The sequence below is a fragment of the Gorilla gorilla genome, chromosome 6, assembly GCF_029281585.2.
Source record: "Gorilla gorilla gorilla isolate KB3781 chromosome 6, NHGRI_mGorGor1-v2.1_pri, whole genome shotgun sequence".
In the NCBI taxonomy this organism is placed as follows: domain Eukaryota; kingdom Metazoa; phylum Chordata; class Mammalia; order Primates; family Hominidae; genus Gorilla; species Gorilla gorilla.
The window spans coordinates 115,049,346-115,057,529 of record NC_073230.2 but is presented as its reverse complement, the minus strand read 5'-3'; positions in this window follow the sequence as shown (position 1 = coordinate 115,057,529).

Sequence of the window (8,184 nt, the reverse complement as noted above, 5' to 3'; positions counted from 1 at the left end):
TTTGGAGGACGAGGCAGGTGGATCACTTGAGGCCAGGAGTTTGAGACTAGCCTGGTCAACATGGTGAAACCCCATCTCTACTAAAAATATAAAAATTAGCTGGCCATGGTGGCGGGCACCTGTAATCCCAGCTACTTTTTAGGCTGAGGCACGAGAATCGCTTGAACCCAGGAGGCGGAGGTTGCAGTGAGCCGAGATTGGGCCACTGCACTCCAGCCTGGGTGACAGAGTGAGACTCAGTCTCAAAAATATAAAAATAAAAATAAAATTAACTGCTACAAATTAGAGGACTTTCCCTGTCTATTCACTGCTTAAATGTGAGCTAAGCTTGAAATGGTGATGACACAAATAGACTAAAAGTAGACCCACACAGGGAGGATTAGCATGACCTCTGCCCCACATAGTTTTCAGTAATGAAAAACTGCATTTTATTTGCTTTCAAGAATTATATTCTCATTTCATATTTCTTTCATTTTATCAATGGAACATTCTTCCTTACAACTCTAATTCGCTCTAACCAAAGTCTGATTTCCTTAAATGACTTTTGTTCTAGCACTAAGTCTTAGCTGCTTCTTACCCACCCAATCAGAAGACTGATGCACTGTTTCTGGAACACAGTGGCAAGAACGGGTAACATTTCCTCAGTTCTTAGTCTGTACCAGGCACTCTTCTAAATGATCTTATGATTATAAAATTTAAATCCCACTACAACTCTCATTTCCTGTCTGCAAAATGGGAATGAGAAAATGGAAACTTAGGAAGGTTAAACCTCTTGTCAAAGTGTAGGGTAAATGCCCCTGAGAGGAATAACTTGAACATACCCTTAGAATGGCCCTGTGGGACAGACGCACCTGAATGTGTGTTCCCAGTGAGGGAATACAGGAGTAGCCAACCCAGAGGTTCATTCCTTGTATAAGAGGAACATCTGAGCCCCAGGCCCATCCAGTAGAACAAGAGCCATACAGGGGTTTGAGTCCTGAGTTTTGGGTTGGATGTGTAACCACCCGAGGAGTTTTTCCTGCCTGCTGTACAAAGAAAGAGTACAGCATTACAGTACAGAAAAAGTTTAATAGACATGAGGCCAGCCATGCCACATGCCTCGTCCAAAGATCGTAGTTTAGGGGTTTTTCAAAGGCAGTTTAGGAGAGGGGTGGGGGTGGCTGGGGTTGCTGCTGATTGGTTGGGGTAGAGATGAAATCATAGAGAGTGGAAGCTGTCCTCCTGCACACTGAATCGCTTTTGGGTGAGGTCACAGGAGTGGGATTGGTGGGTACAGTTAGAGCCATGGGTGTCAGACATTCAAAAAACTTGAAAAGATATCTCAAAAAGCCAACCTACAATAGTGGTGTTATCTACAGGAATGGCTGGCTACGCCTTAGCAGAAATCAGGCTCCTCTCCACCCCCTAGCCTGATGGCCACTCATTAGCTTTAAAAAGGTGTTTGAGTTTGGGGGAAGGGCTATTATCATTAAACTATAACCCAGATGTCTTCTAAAATTAACTCAGCCCAAAAGCCCTGGAATGTTTAAGGCAGCTTACAAGCTAAAGGCAAGAGGGGCAGGTGGGCTAGATCGGATCTCTTTCACTATTATAATTTTGTGCACATTTTAAACTGATGGAAAAGCTACAACAAAAAAATTCATAGCTCAAATGGTTAACCTGCACTATAGAGTTAAGTAGAGTCTTCTAAAGCTCTCTATCTTCCTGTCTTTTTTTCTGCCTGCTTTAAATCTGCTGTTACTCAGCTGCTAGTGCTGAGATGATACTCATTATTTACGGTCTAACTAGAAGGTAAACACTGGAAACTCATTTAAATTTTTAAAAAAGGTAAAAGAGGTTTTGTTAAACCAAACAACCTAGAATTTTTAAAATCTCCCTTAAAGTTAATGGAAATAAATCCAGCACCTCCTTTAAACCTTATTCTTTTTTTTTTTTTTTTTTTTGAGACAGAGACTCACTCTGTCGCCCAGGCTGGAGTGCAGTGGCCTGATCTTGGCTCACTGCAACCTCCACCTCCCGGGTTCAGGTGATTTTCCTGCCTCAGCCTCCCAAGTAGCTGGGACTACAGGTGTGTGTCACCACGCCCAGCTAATTTTTGTAGTTTTTTTAGTACAGAAGGAGTTTCACCTCATCATTCTCAGCAAACTATCACAAGGATAGAAAATCAAACACCTCATGTTCTCACTCATAGGTGGGAATTGAACAATGAGAACATTTGGACACAGGAAGGGGAACATCACTCACCAGGGCCTGTCGTGAGGTAGGGGGAGTGGGGAGGGATAGCATTAGGAGATATACCTAATGTAAATGACGAGTTAATGGGTGCAGCACACCATCATGGCACACGTATACATATGTAACAAACCTGCACATTGTGCACATGTACCCTAGAACTTAAAGTATAATAATAAAAAAAAAAAGAGAGAAGGGGTTTCACCATTTTGACCAGGCTGGTTTCGAACTCCTGACCTCAGGTGATCTGCCCACCTTGGCCTCCCAAAGTGCTGGGATTACAGGTGTGAGTCACCGTGACTGGCCCTTAAACGTTATTCTTAAAGCTGACTCTTTTTATTCAATTCTACTGCAAGTTCTCAGTAACCATCCAACTGCCTCTCTTGAGCAGCTTCACCCTGTTGATATTAATGCTTTTATAAGGGAGATAGTACACAATTGCTATTTGCAGGCGGACCTCCAAAACTACAGCCAAGGGGAAATTTCTTTATCTTTGTCCTAGCAATGTTATTTACCCCCATGCCACAACATTGATATGCTGAGGTACTAATTGTTTGGTTTTTTTCATACTCTTTACAGCCTTTCTTCTTTCCTGTCTCCCTGAGTTTACTGTATATTGTCATTTTCCTTAAATATTCTTCTGTGTTTATTCTGTCTATCATGGCTAACTATTGCTTCCATGGCTGCACCAAGCACCCACTATAACCAGTAATATCTCAGGTTGCTAACACAACACACAGCACTAACCGCTGGATATGCTCACGTGGGCAGTCACTCGAGAATGACATTACACTCCTAGCAGTTCCACTATCTATAGAAGAAATTGCTAACACACAAGCCAAATACTCTGGATTCAACTACGCCAGGTACATGCACACCAAAAATACAGGTTTATGAGGTAAACCTAGGCCAATCGATCCCTCATGCCAATCATCCACGGTGACCGAGCAAATAGGGAGGGCACCAGAGATGGCTTATAAGGCTAGAAATTCCAAGGAGTCTGGCCCTTTCCCAGGGGCTTTAACACACAAGTCCATTGCAATTACACTGTCAGCTATGATCAAACAAACCAGAATGGAAGCCATACAATGACTCTTAACAAGTTCACTGTGTACCTCCACAGTTTTTCTCTATGGTGAGGAAACAACAAAGTTCATGCCAGAAAGATTTATAACAATTCCTTTATGCCTATAAATAGTTCAGCAGCCAGGATGGAACACATAGAAATAGCAGTCAAAACTGGACGACTTCGCAACTTCACTAATACATCTACATCTTTTCCTCAATTTTCTCTTATCCCATTAATATTCAAAAATCATATCTGTCAGGCCCCACATTCACATAACACTACAAGTCAAACTTTTACCCCCTTATGCATGGATAACTACTTTTTGGGTCACTGCCCATCCACATTTAATCCCAGGGGACCATGGGATCCCTCTATTTATGCAAACCATACGGGAATCTAAACTAATCACACCTATGCCTGGTTGTGAGGTTCCTCTTCAGGAGTTTCATTAAAAGGAACTGGGTTCTTCTTTTTATACAGATATAACATATTTCTAGCCTTGTCTATTAAGTGAAGAGGCACTTACACTACAGTTGCAGCAATATCTGGAGTGCATATACATATAACTCCTCAGACTTCATAACCTCTAGCCAAGCTCCAAATTTAAAATCCTTCTTATGTTGGTCCCTCCAAAGGACATCAGAAGCAGTACTTAGTCTTCCATCATTTGGCATCCTCGCCAATAATAATCCTGTCATAGAGGAAAATGACCTAGGACATTCTGTAGCCAGTGCAATCTTTTGGTTTGCAGATATACCCATGCTTAAGTGCAGTATTCATAATCTCACCATCCTAGTCCAGCAATCTTGGGAAGCTACAGTCACGGCCATTGAAGGCCAATGGCAGGCCCTGAACTCGCTGGCAGGGTATGTTTTGCAGAACCAACTCACTTTGGAGGTGCTTCCTGCTGAAGCAGGAGGCACCTGCATGCTGTTAAATAAAACTTGTTGCTTTTACATCAGTAACTCAGGTCAGGTAGAAGAAAGTTTAGAAAAGATAACAGACAACATAAAAATATTAAAGGGCCTTCAAAACAGAGTTCCTCAAGATTCCTTTTCAGCACAACTATTTCAAAGCTTCTCCAGTTAAATTTGGCCATGGGTTGCTCAACTTCTTCTGCCTATAATAAAGCTCATATTAGTTTGTTTATTTGCATAATGTATTGTTAATACTACATCTGATTTTGTGTTTTCTAGGATACAACAATTTCAAACCAAAACAGTACTACAGCAAAGGTATCAGCTACTAAGAGAACTCCGTAACTTTCCTTTGAATGCAGCAGAACAAAATTTTAGGCTACAAATGCTGTTCTCCCATAGTCTCATAGCAACCCTGACCAATTTAAGTCCCAACTCAGGGATTTAGGCGTACATAACCTCCTGACTGACTAACAATCCTAGGTAGGGCCAACTATACACCCCTGGTCAGCAAGAAGCAGTTGGAAGATGAGACCTTTAACCACATGCCAAAGATTAGTCATTGTTGCTGTCAGGATGTGAAGAAAGGTAGAGTCCTAATTCAGGAGAAGGAGTCAGGCTGGCAGGACCAGGGGAAAGCAAAACGAGAAAGCAGATAGATAAGCTATAAGTCTGCCTTTCTTCATGGTCCAGGACACATAGCCCTCATGCGTAAATCACTCACAATCTTCCTGTGCCGAGCTATCACCTGATTCTTGGCTGATAGAAAAATGCAAGTTAGCTCACTGCAACCTCGGCATTACCAATACTGCACAAAGTCTTCTTCAAGCGCAGAGCACAAGCACCATCCTATAAAATCCCTAGCAAGCTTTTGACTCTTTGCAGTCAGCTCCTCTTTCGCTGACCAGCCTGTTGCACCCTTGCAATACATTTTCCTACGTTCTCAAATAAATCTGCATTTCTTTACCTACAACTGTCTTGGTAAATACTTCTTACTGCCTGTACCACTGGCCCCAGATAGTTTCTGATCACCTGTGACACTCATTACATTAAATGTGGTTTCCTGGATTGGATCCTGGGGGAGTAAAAAAGACATTAGTGGACAACTGATGAAGTTTGAAAAATTCTTTAGTTTAGTCAGTAGTAACACACCAATACTAATTTTTTTTGTTTTGACAAATGTATGATGGTTATAGAAGATGTTAACATTAGGGGAAACTGGGTGAAGTGTATACAGAACTCTTTGTACTTTGCAATTCGTAAATCAAAATATGTTTTAAAATGAAACGTTTAAGAGGCCTCAGATTACTTTGAGATTAATTTACTGAGCCTATTAAATCCATCTATTGTACAATTTAAATAAATTTGGTTATCTTAACATTTTTCTAAAATGATTATTGAATTCATTAGCGAAAACAAAACACCTATTTGTGTTTATAAGCAAAAGTCAGGTTTTGAATTTGGTATTCAACAATATCTTTTCAGAAAAGGAGATAAATATTGGTTGGGAATGAGTTACAAAGTCTCATCTTGCCAATAAGATGACCAAAACTTTGTATTCCCATTGAGAAAAACAAAAAATATTATAGTTAGCCAATGGGATGTCTAATATAGCTAATATATGGTTGACTAAATATAGTTTCCTTTCTGGCCTTCTGAGCATTCCTAAATCCCAAGTGTCACAGTCTGGCACATGTGTTCAAAGCCACAGAGAGAAAGTAAAACAATCACAAATTATGTAGGTAACTTAGCCATAATTATACCACCACAGATAAAGCTCAATAATACTACCTCAGATAGACACAACCATTTTATATTACAGGGATTCTTTTCCAAACAGCCCTGGTAGAGTAGACCTGAAACATGTTGTTCCCAGAGCATCTGGCTCTTTCCTCAGATTTGAGGAACAAATCAGAAAATGACCAGTGTTGTAGTCAATGTGATACAGTCATCTGAACATTCTTCCCAGATTTTGAACAGTTGTGCCTTCAATGAGATGCTATTGTTTAAACACTTTTGTTTGGGGAGGATTTAAAAAAAAATCACAATTATCTTGTTGCCCAATCAGATCTCACTGGCTCTGCCAGTCGCAGCCAGTTCCTTCTCAGGAAGGTAGGCCCCTGAGTTCAGCTGACTGGCAGAAGCAGTGCTAGGCTGTGACTGAAGGTGAGCAGTGGCGGCTCACTTCTGTTTTCTTCTGCTCAAGAGAGATTCTGCGAATGAGTTCTGGTAAGTGACCAGATGTGGTTCTGCTCACCCTCGGTGGTCTCCATCTTTAAAACCGAGTGCCACAGGGCCAAGGAAGGAACCTTCTTAAAGTTCAAGGAGTTACTCTAGCACTGAAGGTTTCCTGAGGAAAAGTAACCACCATGCCTTCCACTGGTGGGCTTGAAGAAGAAGCAGGAGAGAAAGTGAGGAGAGGCAGACAGAAGCAACAGAAAGTTTAGCGTGGAAGTTGAGAAAGAGCCTGGCCAATTCCAATTTCTAAGGCCTTCAATAAACAAAAAGAAGAGATGCCAATATTGGTTTACTAAGTTATGGTATATTTTAGATCTTTAATTAATAAAGCTGCATGTGAACATATCTCTAATCTTTCAAGGCATATCTCATTTTGAAATAACATTAAGAGCTGGGCACGGTGGCTCACGCCTGTAATCCCAGCACTTTGGAAGACCGAGGTGGCGGATCATGAGGTCAGGAGTTCAAGACCAACCTGGCCAACATAGTGAAACCCCGTCTCTAATAAAGATACAAAAAAATTAGCCGGACGTGGTGGCACGTGCCTGTAATCCCAGCTACTCGGGAGGCTGAGGCAGGAGAATCGCTTGAACCTGGGGATGCAGAGGTTGCAGTGAGCTGAGATCACGCCATTGCACTCCAGCTTGGGTGACGGGGCGAGACTCTGTCTCAAAAAAAAAAAAAATAATAACATTAAGAGTCTAATTTGAATCTTCATGAATATGAAGCTCAAGCTAAAAGTCTTACTATTCACTACTCCGTCCCCAGGTGCCTACCCAGAAGACCTCAACAGAATGAGAGTAAAAGCCTAGAAAAACGGGCTAAAGAGAACAAAAAGAGAAGTACTACTGAGAGGAAGATACAGAAACAAAGTAGAAAAAAAAAGGAGAGAGAGGAAGCTGGAAGACCTGGAGCACCGCTCATCGTGGTCTCAGACGCACCAGGTAGCAGTGTATGGTCACCTTCCACTCACCTAGCCCTAAGGGGTATCTATGATGCTTTGTTGCTTAGTGGGAGAAATCTGCAACCATCCATTAGGAACCCGCTGCAACCCGCCCCTTCCCCCCGCTCCCTCCCGGTTCAAGCGATTCTCCTGCCTCAGCCTCCTGAGTAGCTGGGATGACAGGCGCGTGCTACCACGTCAGGCTAATTTTTTTTGTATCTTTATAAGAGACGGGGTTTCACCATGTTAGCCAGGTTGGTCTTGAACTCCTGACCTCATGATCCGCCGGCCTCGGCCTCCCAAAGTGCTGGGATTACAGGCGTGAGCCACCGCGCCCAGCTCTTAATGTTATTTCAAAATGAGATATGCCATTAGGTGCTCACTGAGCACTGACTGTGCTGGGGACTGAGGAACGGGAGCCAAGATAAAAATAAAGATTGTCTCTGTCTGCATAGAAAATGAAATGTATTTTTTGCACTCTCTAGACAGCAAACAAGGAGATAGGTCTCGAAAGAGAAAGGGTTCGCTTACTACAAGGACGTTCAATAACAGTTGTCAACCCTGACGGAATAACCTCAGTGGCAAGTAGCCTGCAAATCATATTCGTGCTTGAAATTCAGGTAAGTCCTTGGGAGCTGGTTTTTCATATACACGAATATGACCACATTCCAGCTGTCCAGGAACTTTCCAGGTACTGAAGAAGCCAGGAAGGAGATCACACTACCTTGGGGCTCCCATAACTGCGTGCCAAGAGGAAAGTATCACCTAAGCCGAATCTTAAAGGG